This window comes from Cryptomeria japonica, chromosome 2, assembly GCF_030272615.1.
Source record: "Cryptomeria japonica chromosome 2, Sugi_1.0, whole genome shotgun sequence".
Classification (NCBI taxonomy): domain Eukaryota; kingdom Viridiplantae; phylum Streptophyta; class Pinopsida; order Cupressales; family Cupressaceae; genus Cryptomeria; species Cryptomeria japonica.
The window spans coordinates 180,927,808-180,952,402 of NC_081406.1; the positions used below are offsets into that span (position 1 = coordinate 180,927,808).

Consider the following 24,595-nt stretch of genomic DNA (forward strand, 5'->3'; position numbering starts at 1 on the left):
CTTCATCCACACCCCTTCTTCTCTCCCACCCTCCCTCCCTCCTTCCCTTTTTCCCCCCTCTATCTCTCTCCCTCTCTCTACCTTCCCTCCCCCTTCCCTCTCTCTCCCTCTCTCTCCCTCCCTCTCTCTCTCTCCCTCTCCCTCTCTCTCCCTCTCTCTCCCTCTCCCTCCTTCCCTCCCCCTACTCTCCCTCCCCCTTCCTCCATACCCCTTCTTCTCTCCCACCCTCCTTCCCTTCCACCCCCATCCTCTCTTCCTCCCCCCTACTCGCCCCCCTCTCCCTCTCTCTCTCTCTCCCTCCCTTCCTCCATGCCCCTTTTTCTCTCCCACCCTCCCCCCTCTTCTCTCCCTCTCTCACTCCCTCTACCTCTCTCCCTCTCTCTACCTTCCCTCCCCCCTCTCTCTCTCTCCCTCTCCTTCCTTCCCTCTCTCTCTCCCTCTCCCTCTCTCTCCATCTCCCTCCTTCCCTCCCCCCTCTTCTCTCCCTCTCTCCCTCCCTCTATCTCTCCCCCCTCTCCCTCTCTCTCTCTCTCCATCTCTTCCTCCATACCCCTTCTTCTCTCCCACCGGTATAGTACGACTCTTGACATTCTGATGCTTTGGGATGTATGATAGGGGCATGCCTAGCATAAACCTTCCCACCTAGACATTCTCATGACGTTGATTTGTGCACATGATGAACCGAATCAATTATAGCCAATCTGGCAACTTTGCATTGCATGAAACTGACAGTTTTTGCAGCAAGCGAAAAAATGCTACCAATCAAAAATGGCTCCAACTCGTAAAAAACTAAGAAAGGTCATTGTATAGGAGCCTCAGGAAACCCCATGAGTTCAAACGGATTGACCATATGTGTCCTAGATTTGAAGAAACAGTCTGTCAAGTTTTGATAATTTTTTGGACTCAAGGCACTTGAGAGATCACACTAATATGGTATGACTCTCGACGTTCTGACACTTTGGGATGCACAAAAGGGGAATGCCTAGGGTAAACCAGCCCACCCAAACACACTTGTGACATCGTTTTGTGCACATGATGAACCGAATCAATTCTAGCCAATCTGGAAACTTTGCATTGCATGTAACAGACAGTTTTTGCAGCAGGTGAAAAAATGCTACCAATTGAAAATGGCTTTGACTCGTAAAAAATTGAGATAGGCCATTTTAGAGGAGCCTCACGCGACCTCACAAGTTCAAACGGATTGACCATATGTGTCCTATATTTGAAGAAACAGTCCGTCAAGTTTTGACATTTTTTTGGACTCAGGGCACTTGAGAGATCGCACCGGTATGGTATGACTCTTGATGTTCTGGCGCTTTGGGATGCATGACAGGGGCATGCCTAGCGTAAACCTTCCCACCTAGATGTGCTCATGATGTTGGTTTGTGCAAACGACAAACCTAATCAATTCTATCCAATCTGGCAACTTTACATTGCATGCAACTGACGGTTTTTGCAGTAGGCGAAAAAATGCTACCAATTGAAAATGGCTCTGACTCCTAAAAAACTGAGACAGGCCATTGTAGAGGAGCCTCACATGACCCCATGAGTTCAAATGAATCAGCCATATGTGTCCTGAATTTGAAGAAATAGTCTATCAAGTTTTGACAATTTTTTCAACTCAAGGCACTTGAGAGATCACACCGGTATGGTATGACTCTCAACGTTCTGATGCTTTGGGATGCACGATAGGGGCATGCCTAGTGTAAACCTACCTACCTGGACATGCTCGCAATGTCAGTTTGTGCACACGATGAACAAAATTTGACCATTGCGAGCGTGAGGGTGCTCTCGCACCAAACACATATTGTTGTTTATATTCATATTGTCGATTTTTTATGTTTATATTCATATTGTTGATTACATATGCAAATATTCATTTAAATTTATAAAAGGTCAGCCACCAAATATAGTGAATACACAATAATGAACTGAATACAAGGAGTTTTGTAGGGTTAATTCAACATTTTAGAAATTTTATCAAATCATATTCCATGACTGCAATGTTTTATATCATATATTTTTGTTGTTTATATTCATATTATTGATTACATATGCAAATATTCATTTAAATTTATAAAAGGACAACCATAAAATACAATGAATACAAAATAATGAACTCGGTACACATTTATTGGATCAAATATCGGTATTTATATATATAAAAAAAGGCATGTATGTCAAGTCAATACAAGTATTACAAAAATGTGGCATATCCCATGTCCAAATCAATATACAATAAAAATGTAGAATATATATACATGTATTGGTCATTCTATGACCAAAACTAACACTATATGATCCTAAACTTGTGGTGGATCATCAAAATCAAGCCTCTTCGATGCAGTACGTGGCTCTATAGATGGCTGCAAAACCACAATTCAAAAGCCAAGTTAGAATTATTTTGTAGAAAATAGTTCACAATTAACAACATAATTATGCATTTAACTTTAATTCCTTTGCAATTGAAATGTAGATTACCTCATCGGCTGATCTAGGAGCTAATGTCTTCGCTCTCCTCTCCTTGTCACTCTTAGGAGTTTTCTTGAAGACATACTTAAATGGATTCATGTTATGGCCGTACCACAAAGGGGTCTATTATAGATTAAATGTACAATTAATACAATGTACTAACATAAATATATCAAAAACACTTAAAAGCTATAATATAGAGAACAATGACGTACCTGTGCCTGAGATGCTTCTCCAATGAATTGAGGATGGCTCACCATCGATGTAGAAACTATCACTATTACCTATACAAAAAATGTTCAAAGATTAAATACAATTAATATAATGATAAGTATTGAAGGTTAAAAACAATTAATTTTACATATCAAACAAAACTGTACCGGATCCTGAGATGCTTCTCCAGTGCAAGGAGGAGGGTTCGCCATTGATGAAATAGGTATGGATATTTCCCATATGAAAAAATTATAATATTATAATATATCACAAGTTCACATGTACACATGCATATAATCATGAAATCAAGAAAATAAAGTAGAGCTACATACCTCCGCCCTCTCTTGATCCACGGGCGAATCAGGTGCATTCAACAAATCTGCATAGCTCAATGGTCGTTGTACATGTAAAATAGACAAAAAAACACTAATCAATCTACAAACCCCAACTAATACTTGATTTCAACATTTTCAAACAATTGTACAACTAAAAATGTGTTCAATTACCTTCTTCCTACATTTTGGCATCTTCGAGGAATCCTTTTTCTTAGGACGAGCCCTAGATGCAGAAGGGGTACCCTAAAAAAAAATTAATATGAGATATTAGTACATATAATAAATTAAACATAATTTTAAAAATCTAAAATGAAATGACTTGCATATTCCACCAAAACAATACATAAAAAGGGTTGTACAAAATATGATACCGTATAGCCTTGTAGGCCAAAATCGATTGCTGAGAGTGTGATGTCATCAATATGGGATATTTCATTCCCTGTCAACACCTACAAACCAGAAATTGGACCAAGCATTAAAGATAGTTAGTATATATTGTATGTTTTTGAATTCAAAGTGTACTATTCTATTTTAACATGTTACAAAATTTATACCTCGGGCATCGAAGTTGCAACTATAGTAACTAGGGGAGGAATATGGGATACCACTACTGCATCCTAAAATACATATTATTTGTCTCAATTTAAATCGATGTATAAATGAAAATTTATTTATGTAATTACAAATTTAAAGTGACTGATAAATAAAATGCTATGAATTAAAATCAACACACCTGTGTCTCTGGCTCATGGGCAAACACCATGTCCATCAACTCATCTATCAACGTGAAATCCTCAACCATGTGGGCCTGACATCTACTCTTGTAAATCGTGCATAGATGAGATGTGGATCCATCTACATCTACTGCATCATCTACCCCCAAGCATATCCCCAAGCAACTGACACACATATGATGGATGGGCTCTCTGTCGCCACCTAATGGCTCATCATCCAATACAATAGGGTGTGCTAATGATGTCCCATGTTGGATGATGGCACCAGTAAATGTTGTGGCTGCCTGAAGAGTCTGTAGCTCCATCGACTCTTTCAGCTCTATTGGGACAGCCTGATGCACCTTGGGTTTGGGTGCTAGGGGGCGACGACTCTCCGCGGGTAATCGCCTACAGGCTCCAAGTCTATCTTGGGTAGAGCCACCACCTCTACCATGGAACTCTCTCATGTCAAAATAGTTTGGGCGCACATTGAGCACAAACTCACAATATATTTTTCTCAAAAAATATAATGCCACCTCATAATTATTACAAGGTGGATCATCAAAGACCATCCACCACCTCTGCCAAAAAATATTCTTCATCTGCACATTGGTACACCAATGTATGGGAAACCTCTTTGCATTAGGAGGTAATGACTGACCAATTTTGGGATCAACGAAAAGGACACATATTTGGTGTTTACTAATATTTTTGTTTTTTACTCCATCGTATGATAGCCCATCAGCATAGAATTGACGACACCTATCCATAAAGCTTCCCCATTTGGTAATTTGTGTGGAAATAGCTATGGCACCACTAGCTAATGTTTCTAGGCTAGTGGCAAGGGATTGATGATGCTAGAGTTCAAAAGTTTTTAATTTAACAATCAGTCTATTGATTTTAGATGTATTTTGTCCTAATTGATTAATTAATTGCTCAAGTGTTTTGGGTGTGTGGTCAAAAGGAGGAATTGGGTGTTGTTCTTGTGTGTTTTCAGGAGGTGCATTTGGTTGTTCTTGTGGGTTTTCAGGAGGTGCATTTGGTTCTTCTTGTTCTAGATTAGAAGAATCTAGTTTTTGAAACAAAAAATGAAAAAACCTAATCAAAATTAATGAAATTAAATTCAAAATGTAAAACAAAATGAACAAACAAGAAAGAAAGACAAAAATAAACAAAAACTAACCTTGATCCATAGCTTGGAAGACAAATATAGCACCCCATTTGCAGTTTAGAAGAAGAAATGGGTAAAAAATGAAGTAAAAAATGCGTTATTCACAGGTAAATGAGACCCAATTTTTTTTTTAAACTTTTTTTACCAGGCACCGCGTACGCGGTTATATTTGGATTATTAGCACGTACATGCTCATTTTCCTATGAGAAGCACGTACGCACTCATTTTCCTGGGCGTAGCGCGTACGCACTCATTTTCCTAAAAGTAGCGCATACTCACTATCTTCTCTAGGCTCGAGAAGAACAAATCTAAGCGCGTACACAGGAATTTCAAATTTTAAAACCGCGTACGCGCTTCTTGTTTTTCCATGTTTTTTTTGGGTGGTGTCCACTTTTTTGACCACCATCTTTGTGCACATACCCTACTTTCAAATTGATTCAAACTCTTGGATGACTTGGTTTTTCTTTTTAAATAAATTTAAAATGAAAAATATGAAAAAGAAAAAAAAACTAAACACTTGAAAATATGAATAATGTGAACCCACCAAGATGCTTAGAAATGAAATAAAATTATTATTAATATTTAAAAAAGTCTACAAAGGATAGTGAGAGTAAAAAATAAAGTTTGTACAAAAGAAGTCAAATAAATTAAACTAAAAATAGAAATTATGATTAATGTCTAAAAACAACTATATATAGGATAGTGGGAGTAATAAAGACTAGAGTACAACAATTCAAGAGAGAATATATGTTATCCATAATGCAAACACAATCAAAATAAGTGAACTAAAATATGTCATTGTTGATGGGTCTACTTGTGCTTTTTCTTTTGTTGAGGAACATGATATTAGATACATTACTTTATAGGTGAATAATACATAGAATATGTTGATTGTTTCCTAAAACTTGCATATTTTATGGCCTCTTGTTTGCCTATCCTCACTTTCCTTATACCAATAACCAATCCAAGAAATTATTTTTTATGAGTTCCATGAAAAATATCAAAATCATTCGCACCCTCTAATATTTGTTTCTCCTCGTCTTATTTGTCACTCACCCTTCAATATACAACAATTCCTTTCCAATTAAATTATGCCATTGATTGCAATTTCTCTAATAGGATTCAATTTATTATAAAGCCAACTTAGTTTGGCCATAAAAGATATTGACCATGGATATAAAACTATTAATAAGCTAGATTGACTAGGGATGTTTAGGTACATTAAATAGTTTAAACACCAATTGTTTTATATTGTAGACATGGCACTCTCAATATATGAAATTTAATATGACTCCAAGTTTACAAGACGCACAATGCACATTAAATGTTGGAATTTAGTTTATTAACTTACAAATGTGTTGGCTCAAAATTTTGTAAATTGGGAAGGTTTACAAGTGTGGATTACAGCCATAGTATGATGAAAATATCTCCTTGCAAAGGGAAGGTTTCCTTCTTATTGCAACAAAACAATTAGTATATATTTACTTCTATCTCCTAAACTATTCCAGGGTGTTACAATCACTCATTCTCTTTTTTTAGAATAAGTATTAGCTCAACTCTCTTACTTCAATGTAGACTTTCTCCTTTACAACAAATAACGATCACAAGATACCAATCTAAGCAATAATAACTGATAAAACTTTCAGTTAAACCAAAGCAAAACCTAAAGATGTTCTAGTGATTCTTTTACAAACTAATAAGACCACTATAAGCCCAGAGTCTTATATGATCTTTCTGAATTGATTCCTAAAACTCTAATTGCAATACACTAGTAGCTCAAAGTCTTACACATAGATCACAATTCTTTCTACTCTAAATAGATAACTTGGTACAACACAAAGTCTACACCTAATTACCAAGCACAAATAATTGATCCAAAATAAACTATTATAGTACTTGAAGTCTATAATACTTCACTTTAATACCTTTCAATCTAATAACTTCTCATAATGCACAATTAAATCTTTAGAGATAGTATGATGAGAATAACATACGAACACTCCCACATACAACAAAGTGATTCCAAGACAAATATTGGAGAAAAACTTTCTTTCTTTATTGATTGAATTTCACATTTTCACTACAAGCACAAAGTCTATTATAGCTCTCCAATCCAAAGTTTTGATGCATTAGCCAAAAGATAATATTTACAAAGAGAACTCTCATATATATAGAGGAGAGGCTATGAGAAAAAATAGGAAACCTACAACTAATTTGACTTATTCAAAGTACAGTCCTATTTGAATTAGGACTTGTACTTTCTTTACATGAAAATTACATATGTACAAGTAGACATGTAAATTGTCAAAAACAAAATGCAATTAGCAACATTAAAACTGATATAGAAAAATACTAAGCGTTGGGTGACACTTCTTCATCTTCATCGGAATTCTTCTTCAAAAACTACTCTAACTTGTCAAGGTTCCCTTTCATGGGTGATTCATCAGGTCCACTAATATGACTAGATATAGCATGAGCTCTAGTTATTGAATCGCCATTACTAACATATCTCATTTTGTGTTTCTTAAGAAGAGATTATAGATTATCTAGGATCAGCTGAAAATCTATTAGGTTGTCAATAGAATGAAGTGAAAAATCCTCCTTATCTGTTTCAATACTTACTAATAGACTGAACTCTTGAATGATGGTATCGACGGGAAGAAGATTTTGATCATCATCAACTAGTTTGCATGGAAATTTAGATATTTTCTTTATGATTTCAAGTCTTTTTTCATTGCAATCTTTCTAATTTTTTGAAAAGTCTTTAACTAGTTGCTTGAATGCATCCATTTTATATTCCAAAGATTCCTATTGTTCAATGTACATTTGTCGAGTAGGAATCACTTTACTATCAATAAGTACATCCAAATGAAAATCTTCAAGATTGAGCCAAGCATCAAGATCTTTTTATTGTTCCTATATTCCTTGTGATAAATGATCTAGTATTTGATCCAACTGGGATTTTACACTATCAAGACTATCTAACAATTTCACTATTGAGATCAAAAGATAAGTTCCCTAGGACAACATTCTATCTACCCACTCAACCATTGCTTTCCCATTTACCACAGTTCGCTCAACCCTTTTCACAACTTCTTCATCAATTGAGGAGCCAACGTGTTCAATCATTTGAGAATATTGGGTGATCTTACATATCACAGGAGTTTGAGCTTTTGTTTTATTTTTTATCCCTATCATATCTCTTGATCAAGGCTTCAATCATTGATTGAGCATCCTCCTTGACACTCTCAAGAGTTTTCTTCTCGAGATCAATTCTCCTAATCTCATAATCTCTATCTTGAATTTTATCTCTTGACTTGCCTTGAGGAGGAATGGAAATTTCAACATACTTATTTCTTGATTTGTCTACCTTGATCCTTGAGATCTAGTCTTTTCCTTCTTAACTCCTTTGGTCTTTGGAGGTACTACAATTGCTCAAAATCAAAATCATATGGAGAGATGACCTTATTTTTCCTTTTTGGGGCCGCTAACTACAACCAAGGAGGGAGAGTGGAAGTTACTCCTATACAAGCCACTATAGTTTGAACTAGCGTATCTTTCTATGAAACTAAAGCAAATACAAGAGACTCTATATGAGTCATGACAATAGAAAGAATTGGTGTATGCGATGTGCTTGGGAGGGCTTCGGACATGAATTTATCAAAATCAATATATATCTCATCAAGCATGGTAGTTGTTACTTATTATAAACTTGGAAAAGAAGAAAGAGATCCAAAAACACTAATCACATTATCTTGAGGTGTCTCCAAGGCAACCTCAACTAAGACAAGAGGAGTAGCATCGAAAGTAGTAGTGACCAATGGTGTGGTAGAACTTTTAGGCAAAGAAGAAAAAATAAGAATACTTGTAATGAATTGAGAAGTTGAAGCCTCAAAAGTAATCTCTTGAGTGGATTTTTGACCGACTTCCAATGGATGCTCTAAGAGATTTTTTTCTTGTGCCTCTTCTTCAAGTTCCTACTCTTCATCAATTTCTATGACATCTACTTGCTTTGGTGAGGGTGCTTCATCCTTAACTTTCTTTTTCTCTTTTTCCACTATAAATTTGAGCTTAGGAGCCTTCTTAGGAGTGGAAGGATCTTCTTTATTCTTGGTCCTCGGCTCTAATTTCTTCCCTGGAGGCCCAGCAATGTCTTCCTCTGATCTTATTTTGAAAGGTTTTATTCTAATACCTTTCTTTTGCAGCCAAACATTTGTATTTGAAAGAACACGTTGGAATATATCTTTGATAGAAGTAGTTTTCTTTTGTGACCACTTAATCCTAGGAAGTGGAGTTGTAGCAATTTTCCTCTAAAAATACTTTGAATCTACTATATCATCTGATTCCTCCATGGTATCAAGGATATCTGCAAGATCCATATTTTCAATCTATTTTAATGTAATTCGATTGTAATCCAGCCTCCTCACATCTTCATTTTTCATGCACTCTACCCAGATGTCTTCAATCCTATTCACATGAGTATAGGTCTTTTTAAGTCTATCATTCATACCTCGGTAATCAAAACTTCTCTCCTTTTGAATCTTTTTATTGTCACCCACTGCATTTCATTTTCCATCTATTGAGCTTTGTAGGATATGATCAATGAATATCAACCTATCTCAAGAGAGAATTTAAAACCTGGTTTATCTATTTCTGATTACTAATCATGAACAATCATGATTTGCCTGTCAAGCTCCATAAGGTTGATCTTATCACTCAGATACCTAGGCAACATGAAGGGTTAACCTTCATAGCATCCAATCCTAATATATGTAAAAGAGAAATTGTATGAACAAACGGCCATATTTCTCCACAGCATCCCAAGCCTAATCAAAGTCTCTTCTCTTCTCTAGAGTTGGATCTAATGAACACATTAGAGCTCCAAAGAATGCATCGTTAATTCAGAATTTTATTTTAGGTCAATTGTGGGTAATATTTATACACTGTGACCATATTCATGTCCCCTTCTGTTGTGAGCCCAGGGAAATGTTTCATTGAAGCAATAGCATAAACTAGGTATGAGGTCATGTATAATTTCATGGTGGTTACCTGTGTTAGCTACCACAAAATGAGTCATTGATCAATTATCCTCAAAAGATCATGTCTCTGTCTTTCCTAATGATCTAGATAAAATGATACATCCATTCTTGTAAAACATTGGATGTTGGCAGACCCCTGACTCTGCTTAGGAGAGTAGTCATGTCCCCTATTTCCTCTCTAAAATCACTCCTTTTGAGAAATTTAGGTTGTCTAGTTGTTGTGGGCCTAGATGCCTCCAGTAATATAAAATTGATGTCATTCTTACATTTGTCAGTGTTCTTGTCATAGTAATCCTAATCCATCTCATAGGTTACATCTGCATACTGCTTTGCATCAAGACATTTGAAAAATTCTATGAAAGAACTCTCCATCAAGTCTAATTACTACCTCATCACTAGGACTCTTAATAGTCCTTGTCTCCTTGTCAAAGCGTGCTGCAACTACCAACATGAAATTAGGATCATGGGCCACTACTAGAAAAGAAGCCTCCAAATGTACTCCGCTCTTGACAAGAACATGCATAGTATAACTCTGAGGTTGCTTTAATGTCCTTTTCAAGAAGTCAGCCATATCCATGTGCTTGATCTTAGTGTCTTTGATATCTTTGACATTTGAATAGACTAAGCTCTCTAGGAACATATTGAGGTATTTTTTATATTTGTACTTCATACTTTTCCCAAGCAGGGGCTCTGACATCAGGAAATGCAAATTTGCCTAAAGAAATTTTTAAAATGTTAGAAAATTTCATTTTGTGGACAAACTTGTAAATTGAGTTTTAAAACCCGATTTATAGCTCAATGGAGCTGAAATTTTGTAAATCAGATTTTAAAACCCGATTTACAAGTTTAAAAAGAAAGATTGGCAAAAAGTTACACATCGGGTTTTAAAACGTGATCTGTTATTTAGGGGGTGGTATTTGCAATTTTGGTTAAAACCTGCAAAACTCAAGGTTGTTCATTGGATTTTAAAACCCAATGAACATAACATGGTAGAGATGGTTATTCACCAAGTTTCAAAACCTGATGAACAACTATGACATAGGAAAGAGTAATGATGTTGATTGAGTTTCAAAACTTGATCAGTATGCTTTACATGTTAATCAAGTTTTGAAACTCGATCAGCATGTTGGCAAAGGGGAAGATCAACAACACATGCCAATCGAGACTTAGAACCCAATTAGCATGTTTCATATGTTGGTCGAGTTCTAAGTCTCGACCAGCATGTGTTATACAAAACAAAGCCACAATGGTTATTTTGTTGTTGGTCAGGAATGAAAACTCGGCCAGCAACTAATGGTAAAGCCAAAAACAATGAGATGGACGAGATTCAAATCCCGTCCAACACAAAACATGTGTTGGTCGAGATTTTAATCACATCCATCACATGTTGGAGGAAGAACAAACAACAAAACCCTACACGAATAAAAACAACTTTGAAAAACAAATCAAAACCCTAAAAAAAGAAAAAGAAGAGAAACACATACCTATGAAAAAATAAAAGAAATCTAAGAAACACAGCAAAATCCGAAAGGGGGAAGTTGATGATCAGTGCACAAACAGAGAGTGAGGATTAATGCAGGAGAAAGACAATGGAAAATGCATGGCAAAAACAAATATTTAAATGGCACTAAAAAGAGTTTTAAACGGACTCTTAAAACAATTTAATGCACACAAGTGTCATTAATGTATGCACTTCGGGTTTTAGAACCCGATGTGCATCAAGTTGCATATCGAGTTCTAAAACCTGAAGTGCAACTTGAACAAGCTCAAATAAATCTTGCAATTTGGGTTTTAAAACCCAAATTGCAAGTTAAAGGACACACTAACTTGTATTTCAGGTTCTAAAACCCAAATTGCAAGTCAATGTAAAAAGACAAAAGAGAGACACAAAATCAGTAAAAACCTTTATGATTCGGTCTCACAAACTTTGAGGTAAGCCACAAGAGACCAACTTAGAGGGTCCAAAGCCATGAAAGATTAAATATAAAAGAAGGGGGGGAGGGTGTCCTAATTTTGAATGAGTTCAGGATTGAGGACAACAAAATGTAAGAATTTGATTAACTATGACATATTTGCATTCTTAGGTCTAGGAATGTGACATCTAAATTGCAATTGCAGACAATATAAAACTTCAATCCAAGCTACATTTAGGATAAAAAAGCATCACTCCACTAGACTCCAATAAGCAATTTGGATCTAAACTTGAAACATGCTTAACAAATGTAAATATATGTTTCTTTTAAATTTCATATTTGTCTACATAATACCTTATTATATATACCTATCAACATACCAATTGCATAATAAGTGTGATTTCTAATAACCAACTCTAACAAACCATGAAAATACCTTCTAATTATTGACTTTAAATTATAAAATCATTGTAAATATTTAAAATCATGTTTAAATTTTTATTTCTATCATATTTTTTATAATAGATACCAAATTTATAATTTTCATTTCAAATATTTAAAATTTATTCAACCATCAAATAATATCATCGAACACTTTCATCTACCCTACTACATTGATTCAACCATCCAATAATATCACCAAACACCATTTTTATAAGATGACTGGGCTGGCCATAAGTTATATCATGCCACATGTTAGGGTAAATCTTTAGCGTCTTGTCAGAGCTTGCTGCAGATCTGTAAAGCTTTTCACTTCCACCAAGATCTGTTACTCGGTCATCTTCTCCATGCAATGTGAAAATTCTATTGTAGTTACTGATTATTAATCTCCTATCTCATACAAATTATTTGCTTCTCAGCAAATATTGAAAAATAACACAACTACAACTCCACAAAACACATAAAATACTCAACACAATGAACATGATATTTTCGGACAAATTGTCCCTGGAAAAACCCCAAAGGGAAAACTAGTACTGCAAATGAGAAATATATTAAACTTCAGCAAATTAAGAGTTACAAAATTTCTTGCCTCTCACTGGCAGAACCTCGACAATCTCCCAATTCCTCCTGCTGATATTCCTCCACTGCTATCTCCCAATGCTATCACTGCGCCTCTTGCTAACACTGCAAGACTGTTTGCTATTACTGCAAACACATTTGCTAACACTGCAAATGCTCTCCAAGATGTGTTTTCCAAATGCCCCTAGACCTCCTTTTATACTACCCTCGTTGATAAACCAACGGTCAAGATTGATTCTCAATCAACGGTTGAGATTAAAACAACCCAACAACCAATAACAAAATCGGTTTCTAGTTGCTTCCAAAAGTGGTCAATTAATTAACAAATAATTGTCCCTACTCTAACTAATTAGTTAGTAAAACAATTATTTACTAATTAATTACATCTGGACAAACAGTTGTCCAAAGCTAACAAACTAACACTCCCTCTTAGAGAGGAAGCTGTTCTGCATGACACCCAACTTCTCTCTGAAGAAGATGAATTTTGCCTTCCCCAATGCCTTTGTTAGAATGTCTGCTACCTGCTGATCTGTAGGTATAAATTGTAGCTGAACAATCCCTCGCTGTACACAATCCCTGATGAAGTGATACCTGATGTCTATATGTTTCGACCTATCATGAAACACTAGATTTTTAGTCAACTTGATGCAACTCTGATTGTCACAATGTATCACTGTAGTCTCAACCTTCTGACCAAACAAGGCTACTAGCAACTTTCGAAGCCATATAGCTTCACATGTCGCCATGCTAGCTGCTATGTATTCTGACTCTACAGAACTCAGAGCCACAAACTTCTGCTTCCTACTGAACCAAGAGACAACCCCTGATCCCAAACTGAAACAACACCCTGAAGTGCTTCTCTTGTCTGTTGTACTACCTACCCAATCTGCATCAGTATAGCCCATCAACCTGATTCCTTCACCTCGAGAATATCTAATCCCATACTTGATTGTACCTTGCAAATAACGCAGCACATGCTTTGCCACTATCCAATGCACTCTCTTTGGCTCTACCATGAACTGACTAAGAGTGTTGACTGCAAAAGCTATATCTGGCCTAGTGTTGACCAAATACATGAGAGAACCAATCAACTGCCTGTATAAGGTGGGATCTACATCCTTCTCCTTGGATGTGTCTACCTTCCTCGAATTTGTGATCATGGGTGTAGACATGGCTTTGCAATCCTCCATCCTGAATCTCTTCAAGATTTCAAAGCAATATTTCCCTTGTCCAAGGAAAATCTATCCATCTGTCTGCCATACCTCCATGCCTAGAAAGTAGTGCATAAGTCCCAAATCCTTCATCTCGAACTCTGTTGCAAGGTCCCTCTTGCACTCTTCTATGAGCCCCAATGAACCTGTTAAAAACAAGTCATCCACATATAAAACAAGAATGAGTATCTCACCCCCAACTACCAAGTAGTAGAGATTAGCATCTGCCTCACTCTTCACGAAGCCCATTTCCTACAAGTAACTATCAATGCGCTCATACCATGCCCTGGGAGCCTACTTGAGTCCGTACAAAGCTTTCTTCATTCTGCACACCTGGGTCTCTTTGTTGTGTGCTACAAAGCTTTATGGTTGTTCTATGTATACCTCCTCTTTCAATTCTCCATTAAGGAATGTTGTCTTAACATCCATTTGATGGATCTACCATCCCATCTACGCTGAAAGTGAGATTACGGCTCGTATAGAAGTATACCTAGCCACTGGAGCAAATGTCTCCTCATAGTCTATTCCCTCCTTCTGAGAGAACCCTTTGGCCACAAACCTTGCCTTGTATTTCTCGATGCTACCATCTACACCATGCTTGATCTTATAGATCCAACGTGATCCAACCACTGCTCTATCTATTGGTCTAGGCACTACCTCCCACACATCATTCTGCATTATTGAGGTATATTCCTCAACCATCACATCTCACCACACTTGATGTTGTGCAGCCTCCTGATAACTAGAAGGCTCACTATCTACCAACTGACTAACTAGTGCCACATAGTCATTGAACTTGGCTGGTTTTCTCCTTTCTCTTATACTCCTCCTAGGAGCTCCCACTAACTTCTGAGTATCTCTTTGTTGAACCTCACGATTCCTACTGCCAACTCTAGAGGATGAAATATCAACCTCCATGTCCTTTTGATGCAACTCTTCTTGCACCTGATGCTCTATACTCTGTGAACACTCTCCACCTAAGCCATTGCTAGTACTAGTAACTGTACTTGAGCTTTGCTGCCCTTGACTTGATTGAGTGATTCTTGGAGCTTCAGTTGACTGTTCACTCTGATCATCTGCTAGCAAATATTTGGACCTTCTAAATGCCTTGTCCTCCATGAACTTGACATCACGTCGAACAATAATCCGCCTGGTCCCCGGAATGAATATTCGATATGCCTTTGAGGTTTCACTGTACCCCACAAAGTACCCCCTCTCTGCAGTCTGATCTAACTTGGTACGTGTATCACCTGGAACATGGCAATATGCCAAACTTCCAAATATCCTGAAGTGACTAACATCTGGCTTCTTCCCTGTGAAAGCCTCTTTTGGTGTCATCTTACCTAGTACCTTATGTGGAACCCTATTCTGTATGTACACTGTTGTACTACATGCCTCTGCCCATAAGTAGCGGGACATATCCTGGTCATGTAGCATAGCCCTTGCTGCCTCCGATATAGATCGGTTCTTCCTCTCAGCAACTCCATTCTATTGTGGATTGTAATGAACAGTCCACTCTCTCTTGATTCCTTCCTTGGTACAGAACTCCTAGAATTCATTCCTTTTGTACTCGCCTCCATTATCTGATCGAAGAACCTTAATCTTCTTTCCTGTCAAGTTCTCCACAAGAGCCTTGAACTCTTGGAAGTGACTGAAAACCTCATCCTTGGTCTTCAAGAAGTATATCCAGGTCTTCCTGGAGAAATCATCAATAAAAGTAACATAGTAATTGACATAGGTCCACATATATCTGAATATACTAAATCAAGAACACCCTTGGATCTAGTGTCACTCCTTGGAAAAGATGCTTTCGCAAACTTCCCCAACACACATCCTTTACATACGTCATCATGCTCTGTGCTCACCTCAAGAACACCTGTCACTGTCTCATGAAGCATTTTAAGTGCTCCATGATGTATATGGCCCATCCTCCTATGCCATAGCTCTCCAAGATCTCTAGGATTACTGTTGCTCATGAGTGCCTTAGGAGTGTCAAACTGCAGCCTATAAAGGCGTCTACTCCTAACTCCAATAGATACAGGTGATTTCCAATAATTATGCTTAATCAAAACATGCATCCCTCTAAAGAGAATATTATACCCTTTATCCTGAAGGACAGATACAGAAACCAAATTCATACCTAAGCCTGGCACATGCAACACATCATGAAGGGAAATTACCTTTCCATTCTCCCTCTGAAACTGAATAGTCCCTTTGCCAACTGAGTTGAGCTTGGACAAGTTTCCCATAGAAATCTGGATACTGGTGTTCTCCTCCTTATAACTGGAGAAGTACCCTCTTACTCTTGTCATATGAAATGACGCCCCACTGTCTATATACCAAACACTCTGTGAGGTTGAGCTAACCATACAAGCTATGAGTGCAAACTCATCTTCCAATCTACTAGAGAGCTCATCTGCACTTGTTGAAGCTGCTACCTACTTCTTGCCCTTATTTCCATTCTTCTTCCTTTCTGGGCAATCACTGACATAGTGGCCAAACTCATGACAACCAAAGCACTTGACCTTAGATAGGTCCTTCTTCTTCTTCTCACCTTGTGAGCTTGATCCTTTGCTAGACCCCTTCTTCGATTTCCCCTTTCCTGCTAGGGCAACATTTTCCTGTTCCACCTCACTTTTCTGACTCTTGTTGTTGGCTCCATTGACAAGACTAAGTCTAAACTCTTCCTGAGTGAAATCACTCCAAGTCGATCCCAACTCGGTAAGGTGTCTCATCCACTGATAACTTGAACAAAGACATCCCATTGTTTAGTAAACCCATTTAGGGCTATTCTGACTAGCTCATCATCAATGGGACTATCTCCAACAACTGCTAACTCATCCTTGACAAGTCTAAGCCTGGTCAGGTAACTTGTGACGTCTTCTCCCTTGTTCATCCAGGTATTCTTCAACTTTTCTTTGAGAATCAGCTTTCCGTTGGTGGTAGCATTCTGGTATAGATTCAGAATGGCGTCCCACATCTTCTTCACAGTATCTAACTCTGCGATATGTGGAACAATATGATCCTTGACACCATCAAGGATTATCCTCCTCACCTTGGCATTGTCCTTCTTGTATGTTGCATGCAGTGTTGCATCTGAGGGAACAGCTACAACACTAGTAACATACTCCTTGATACCACTCTCTTCCAGCAATAAAGAAATTCTGGCTTTCTAGACACCAAAATTCGAGGCACCATCCAATCTATCTTGATCTCTCAAACCAGCTACGGCCATCTCAAAGAAATAAAAGAAATAACTTGAAAGAGGTCAAACTAGGTTTTATAAACCTTTAATTTCTTTTCTTCCTAGGGTAAACCTTTTCTACCCTCAACTTAGATCTGATACCATGTGAAAATTCTATTGTAGTTACTAATTATTAATCTCCTATCTCATACAGATTATTTGCTTCTCAACAAATATTGAAAAATAACACAACTACAACTCCACAAAACACATAAAATACTCAACACAGTGAACACGATATTTTCGGACAAGTTGTCCCTAGAAAAACCCCAAAGGGAAAACCAGTACTGCAAATGAGAAATATATTAAACTTCAGCAAATTAAGAGATACAAAATTCCTTGCCTCTCACTGGCAAAACCTCGACAATCTCCCAATTCCTCCTGCTGATATTCCTCCACTGCTATCTCCCAACACTATCACTGCGCCTCTTGCTAACACTACAAGACTGTTTGCTATTACTACAAACACATTTGCTAACACTGCAAATGCTCTCCAAGATGCGTTTTCCAAATGCCCCTAGACCTCCTTTTATACTACCCTCATTGATAAACCAACGGCCGAGATTGATTCTCAATCAACGGTTGAGATTAAAACAACCCAACAACCAATAACAAAATTGGTTTCTAGTTGCTTCCAAAAGTGGTCAATTAATTAACAAATAATTGTCCCTACTCTAACTAATTAGTTAGTAAAACAATTATTTACTAATTAATTACATCTGGACAAACAGCTGTCCAAAGCTAACAAACTAACATGCAATACCAAGATTGGCAAAGTCACCTATATACATTTCATCAACCAAATTCAGGTGTAGCCATTTCAATAATAATATCTATAAAACAGGATCAATTCGTAATATATATGAGTATACAAAAGAATGAATACTTACTAACTAAAAATATTAACAGAATTATGATATTTTTGAATATGATGATCGAATTGTTACATGCCTTATTTAGTTTTTTCTGTATATCAGCACTTGTTTGGAAAAGCTGATGAGCAGTCCATAGCCGAGGCTTGCCTTGATAAATATACCGATTTGCTCTGATCTGCACTGATACAAATTTTTATTAGCATCTCTAAACTTAGAGTAAATCAATTTTTATTAGCATATAGTACTAATATAATGTACCTGCTGCCTGACTAAGGGATCCTTAAAGGCACTGTCAATGATGCCTTTGGTGGCAATTTTCCATGTGGGAAATATTCTTGTCACTGTATTTGTTAAAAATTTAATCACACATGGATGAGGTTTTATGTTGTCTGCAATCTGTTGAAAACAGCAGTAGGTTATAACTGTGCTTATAATCAAACTTATAGAATCCAAAACCGACTTCCCTATGATCTTATATGAAATGGGGATTACCTTACACATTGGAGAAATGAGGACCGCACCATTCCAATAGGTGGGCAGTTTCCTGTGAAGTAAAAGTGGCACTGCTGCTCCCATGGACTCCCCATACAGGAATCTCGGTTTGTCCTTGTACTCCTCACTCTCTGAGATATTAGAATAACAGTATTGAAATTTTAAATTCAGAGTTTCAAACAAATCTGTATAGGATAACAGTATTGAAATATCACTTGGAAACTGAGCCATGAAAACTTATTTAAATAAATATTCATATTTTAAGGAGGTCTTTTCACAGTAACAAATGGAAAATATCAAAAATTTTATTTTTTTATTTTTTTATATTTCATAAAATCGCATTTTCAGAGGTCTTCAGAATAGAATTTAAGATCCAAACTATCATTGACCTCTTAAAACTGTTGTTATTAGCAGGGTTCTAAAGGACTGGATCTAGATCTCTTCGAGTTCTTTCCATTCATAAAAAAATATTCAATTCTTAAAACTGTTGTCATAAACAAGGTTCTAAAAGATTGAATCTAGATCTCTTCAAACTCTTTCCAGCGATATAAAAAAATTCAAAATTTAACTACCGTACAAAGATTTTTGACCACGTCAAAATTGGCGTGATAAAATACACTAGTTTCATTAATGATTTCAGTTTGATTTGTTATTTGTAATTTTGTCCCCATCCAACTATTCATTTCTAATTCCAGAAGATGTGGTGACCTTCACACTGATGTACATGTATATATTTTGATCTGCAAATCAAATAAAGTGACTTTTGAAGGCTCAGCTCATTTTCCATAAGTTTTTTCCAGCTTGTTCAATTTCTAAAATATTATAAGTTCACACCCAGATCTTGTAATTTGAATTCCCAGCTAAACTCAAATCATTAAAATAAAGGAAAAGAAAAAGATGATGAGGATTATGACCTTCTTATTCAGGGTTTTATTTCTATGTTTTGTGATCTAGATATTAATCCCAAATGAATTTTAGAGGTGTGATTTTATATCTATTCTTTTTTCTCATGATGATGTGTAATATTCTTTTTATAATTGATAATTTAGATCAAAAATCATGATTATATTGTATGACTTTTTTAAATATTAAACAAGCTAAAAATGTAAAATTTATCAAGAGTGCATTTCTGGATTAGATTGTGTGTAATATTTTTTCATCAACGTTTCGGATCACATCCTGATGATGGATCACGGAGTGTGAACGTTGATGCAAAAATCTTACACACAATCAATCCAGAAATGCACTCTTGATAATTATATGATGGATTGTGGAAATCTCTTAGAACTGAATGTCAAATTTGATTAATAAAAATATAATAATAGTTATATTTCTCTTTGTTGAATGAGTAAAATTTGACCATTAAATAATTTATCATAAATTAGTTATATTCTATAAAAATATTTATGAACTAATAATTGGCAGGTTATTGGTGGTCTATCCAGTTTTTAGGACATCTCTTAGATAGCTCTTACATATGGGTCCTTATATTTTCTATTATGTCTAGAGATATAGATATAGACATACCTATGTTTCAAAGTCATTTAATTTCCAGAGTCTATAATGTTAGGTTTTTCTTTTTGGGCTTAAACAGTGTGTTATATTTTTCATCATCAATGTTTTCTCATGCTACATGATCTATCATTTCTGCTCTCTAACTAGTTATTTCATCCTGACAATAGATCATATAATATGATCTAAAACATAGATAATAAAAAATATCATACACGATTTAAACCAAAAAAAAAAAATTAATATCTATTTTTTAAAATCAAATTATAATATAATGAATAAACATACATTTGTAATTTCACATGAAATTGCATATATTTATTAATACATGAGAATATATGACTTACCAGCAACGCTCTTGAAGAAAGACTCACAGTCATTAACAAGGTCTTGGAAGCTCTCTATGAAACACCGTTTTCCTTCAGATTTGCCATGTCCTACATAGTCAATTCCATAAACAGCATATCCAGCTTTTGCAAGCTTAACTCCCACACCTAGCAAAAACAGCTCTAGATGATCAACTGTACAACAAGACTCAGGTCTTTTACATGCCTAAAATTCTATATGCATAATTAAATGTTAAATTGTAAGCTACATACAATCCATTAAGATCAAATTACAGGGTTAGAAAAGCAAGACATATCATCCATCACATCTTTTCTGTGAATACCTTGCATGAAGATGCTACATTCCATCGCATAACCTATAAGTGACAGCATATAAAATTTATCATTAATAGATAAATAGAATTTTGAAAGGACCCACAATCTTGTATAAAACATAAGAAGAACCTGAAAAGAAAATCATTCTCATTCATGTAATTCACACCGACCATGGCAGAGACATATCAGAGCCTTGACTTTCTGATTTAAGGGCAGCTATCTGCAAGTAAATAACTTGAATCCTCTATTGAAAATATATTCCTGGTATAAAATACAATGAAACTATTAGTGAACCCATTAAGTTATAAGGAATCAATATAAACTGAAACTTTACCTCTTCATACTTGATGTCTAAAGTTTGTTCCATGCTATATGCCTTTCCCAAGCTGAGATACAAGGAGGAGCAGAGATGCTACACACTCAATTTTTAAAGCATATGTTATCAAGCATCGAGGGTTTGGGGGCTTCAACAACATAATGTATATAGAAATAAAATTGCAAGTCAGTTGCCCTGCAGGATTCATCAAATACCCAAATCAAATCATCGTTTGCATTGATCTTATTATTGTTATAATTGTTATGATATTCATTTTAAAAGACAACAGAATTCTGATTCTACTATTATTATTGGTGTGTGTTCCTGTAAATACATTAAACGGTTTTCCTTACTAAAATAATAAATCAGACAGATAAGCAAACAACTCTAGAATTAAGAGCTGAGATAGTAATTAAATAAAACATGTGTTTTAAAAGATGAAGGAACCAGAATCTGGTTTGGAAAGTAGAATTGTAGTATTATGCTGAATACTATTCTCAGTGATCCAAAATGATGTTCTGGAAATAGATTTGGAAATATATTTCTCTGGCAGTTTATAGGATGATCAATCTTTTTTCTCTGGATATAGTGTTGGTAATTCGATGTTGTATTGAAATAATTTTGTTGTTAATAATGTATCTTGTAAATGAATTTAACATATTATCCTCAAATTAATGGTCAAATTAAGAAGATTGTTAACAAATATATTGATAAGTATTCTTCTTCTTCTTTTGTGTGTTTAAGCAATTTAGGGACAATATCTATGATGGCTATCTTTGGGTAAGTAGTGGTATGATACAACTTATCATGGTGCTTCCAAAATAACCCTTTATGAGGGCCTCTATAGTACTCCTCCACCTTCCTTTGATACTTATATTACAAGCATTTCCTAGTTTGCAATAGTTGGTAATACTCTAGCAATAGTGACAACATCTCCTAGCTCTTTAATACTAATTTGACATTGACACAAAATCACATGAAAAAACAGGTTGATAACATTAAGTAGCATACCTTTGACATTCATGATTGGTTTTATATGTCTCTATTCCTAAAGCAACTTTCATCGGAAAACAAGTAAGATCATAGTTAGGTCCCAATTTTAATTAGCCTTATTAGGTGCTCCAACACATTGGTGAGGTCGAATACAAATTGGCACTCAAAACCTCCTCTAATTAAGCTCCACCACATTTTTCATCTCTCGTCTCAAGAAAGTGATTGGGGCTCCTACTCAAATTCTAATAGAGCTAGTAGCATTGGTTGAAGTATCCATGTTTTTATAACTTGGGGTTATATTGGATCAATGTACCAAGCACCCTCACAATAAGTCTATTGATAAGATCCTAGTCTAATAAAATCAAGATGGCACTTGGGAACCCACTAGCATTCTCTCCAAGTTTTCTCATCTCAAGCTTAGAGGACAAATCTTTTCAAAGGGGATGACAATGCTATGAACACATTCTACCATATACTAGCTATTATTTACTAGGCACATTTGCTTTGTACATCATCTCATCGGTAATAACATAGACATGCTAAATAGTAACCTACAAGGAAAAACACTTAGAAACACACAAAAGAGATTAGTAATATATTTTATGGGGCTTTTTTCCCATTAAAATATGTAAATACAATAAATTTTATATATATATATATATGAGACCAAAAAAAAAAGGAATTACTTTCTGAGGTTAAAAATCTTACTAATATGTGCATTTGTATTGAGTGAGTTTCACAAGAAGTTACAATTAAAATATACATGTAATATTTATTATGGGTGTGAAAACTGCAAGCACCCTTTTGGTTATTAATTTAACCCATGAAATGAATGTAACTACACATAGAAGATTTTTTGGGAGATCATTGAGGAAAGGATTATTGGTTTAGTAGGCTAAGAACCTTGGAGAAGGGGCACATAGGTTATGTCTAACTCGAAGTGTGAGGTACACCAAGGATTGTCCTAGCCAAGGGTAAGTGCACCAAGATAGGCCCGACCAAAAAGGGTCTTAAGATGCCAACTTTTTTTTTAAATCAGAAAAGTTTGAACTTTGACAATAAAATGGAAATAGATACACTCAAAATGGAAAATGCAACAAGAACAAGAGTTATAGTGCTATGAGTCTACTTTCTAAACTATTAATTTGTTTTGAAAATGATGGAGAATATGGGTTTCAAAAAGGGGCACCACATTTATTGGTCCTATTTTTATCATAAAAACATAACATAGCATCAAATGTGGTGCCCCTAAAATGTTAAAAAAAAAATACAATTTTAAAAATCACTCCAGTGAGAAACTAGCTAACACCAGTAGTTTAAATGCCAAATTTTTAGGCTAATTTTATGGTGAATATATAAGTTTTTACTAATTTCAAAATTGCACACATCCTTAAAAAAAATTGAGCGTGCTTCCCCCTAAAATTTTTGAAAACTAATCAAAAAAAAAAAATGTGCAAAATGGAGTCTAGTTTCTAGAAATGTAATTTGTTTTTATATTTGAAGAATGAGTAAAAAAACATGCCCAAAATAGTACATGTTTTTTGATTAAAAAACGGACACACTAACAAAAGAAAATAGAGATGAAAACCTTAACATAATCAAAATTTGAAAATAAGTATATTGTTAGATAGCTAAGAGAGAGATTAACGTCATTGTGATGCTTTTTGTTTGCATTGAAACATGTGCAAACCTGATGGAGATAACAAACAAAAATGTGAGAAATTTTTATATGATTTCAGAAAAACACATCTCGGGCCTAAAATGGTCATCCAAGCCTTTGTCTTAGATGCCCAAGGCAAATCCAAGCCAAAGGCTTGGTGTTTCCCAAAGCAACACATTTGGCGTGCGCAAAATATGACATGTGCCAAATTCAAAAAATGCATATTTTACATTTGGCGAGTGCCAAATTTGGTGCTAGCCAAATGTAAAAAGTGAAATTTTCCATTTGACTAGCACCAAGTTGGCACTAGCCAAATGGTTCACATTAAAAAAAATTATTTGTCTTTCTCTCTTTCTCCCCCAAACTTTGGACTAAATTATCTCTCACCCCTCTCTACCCTCTATAGATCTGCCCCGCCCTCTCTACCTCTCTTATTGTTTCTCTCCATTATCTCTATCATTACATATCCCTTTGACCCTCTCTCTTCCCATCTCTTAGTCTCTATCTACCTCCCTCTTTACCTAACTACCTCTTCCTCCTTATCTAATTTCCCACATTCTGTCTCTCCCCTCTATCTCTATCCTTAGGTCTCTCACCCCTCTCTCCCGAAGATCTAGGTCTCTAACCCCTATATCTCTCCCCTCTCCACTTCTCTCCCTATCTCCCTACCCCTCTTTGTATCTTTGTTATTCTCCCATCCTCTCTTCTCCCTCCCTCCTCTTTGTAGGTCTCTTCCTCCCTTTCTTCCTCT

General features: G+C 35.8%; 1 pseudogene; it reads right to left on the reverse strand.

The window, feature by feature from the left end:
- Positions 1-12,440: 12,440 nt before the first annotated feature.
- On the reverse strand, positions 12,441-21,242 carry LOC131053761 (caffeoylshikimate esterase-like; annotated as a pseudogene).
- Between the last annotated feature and the right edge of the window lie 3,353 nt (positions 21,243-24,595).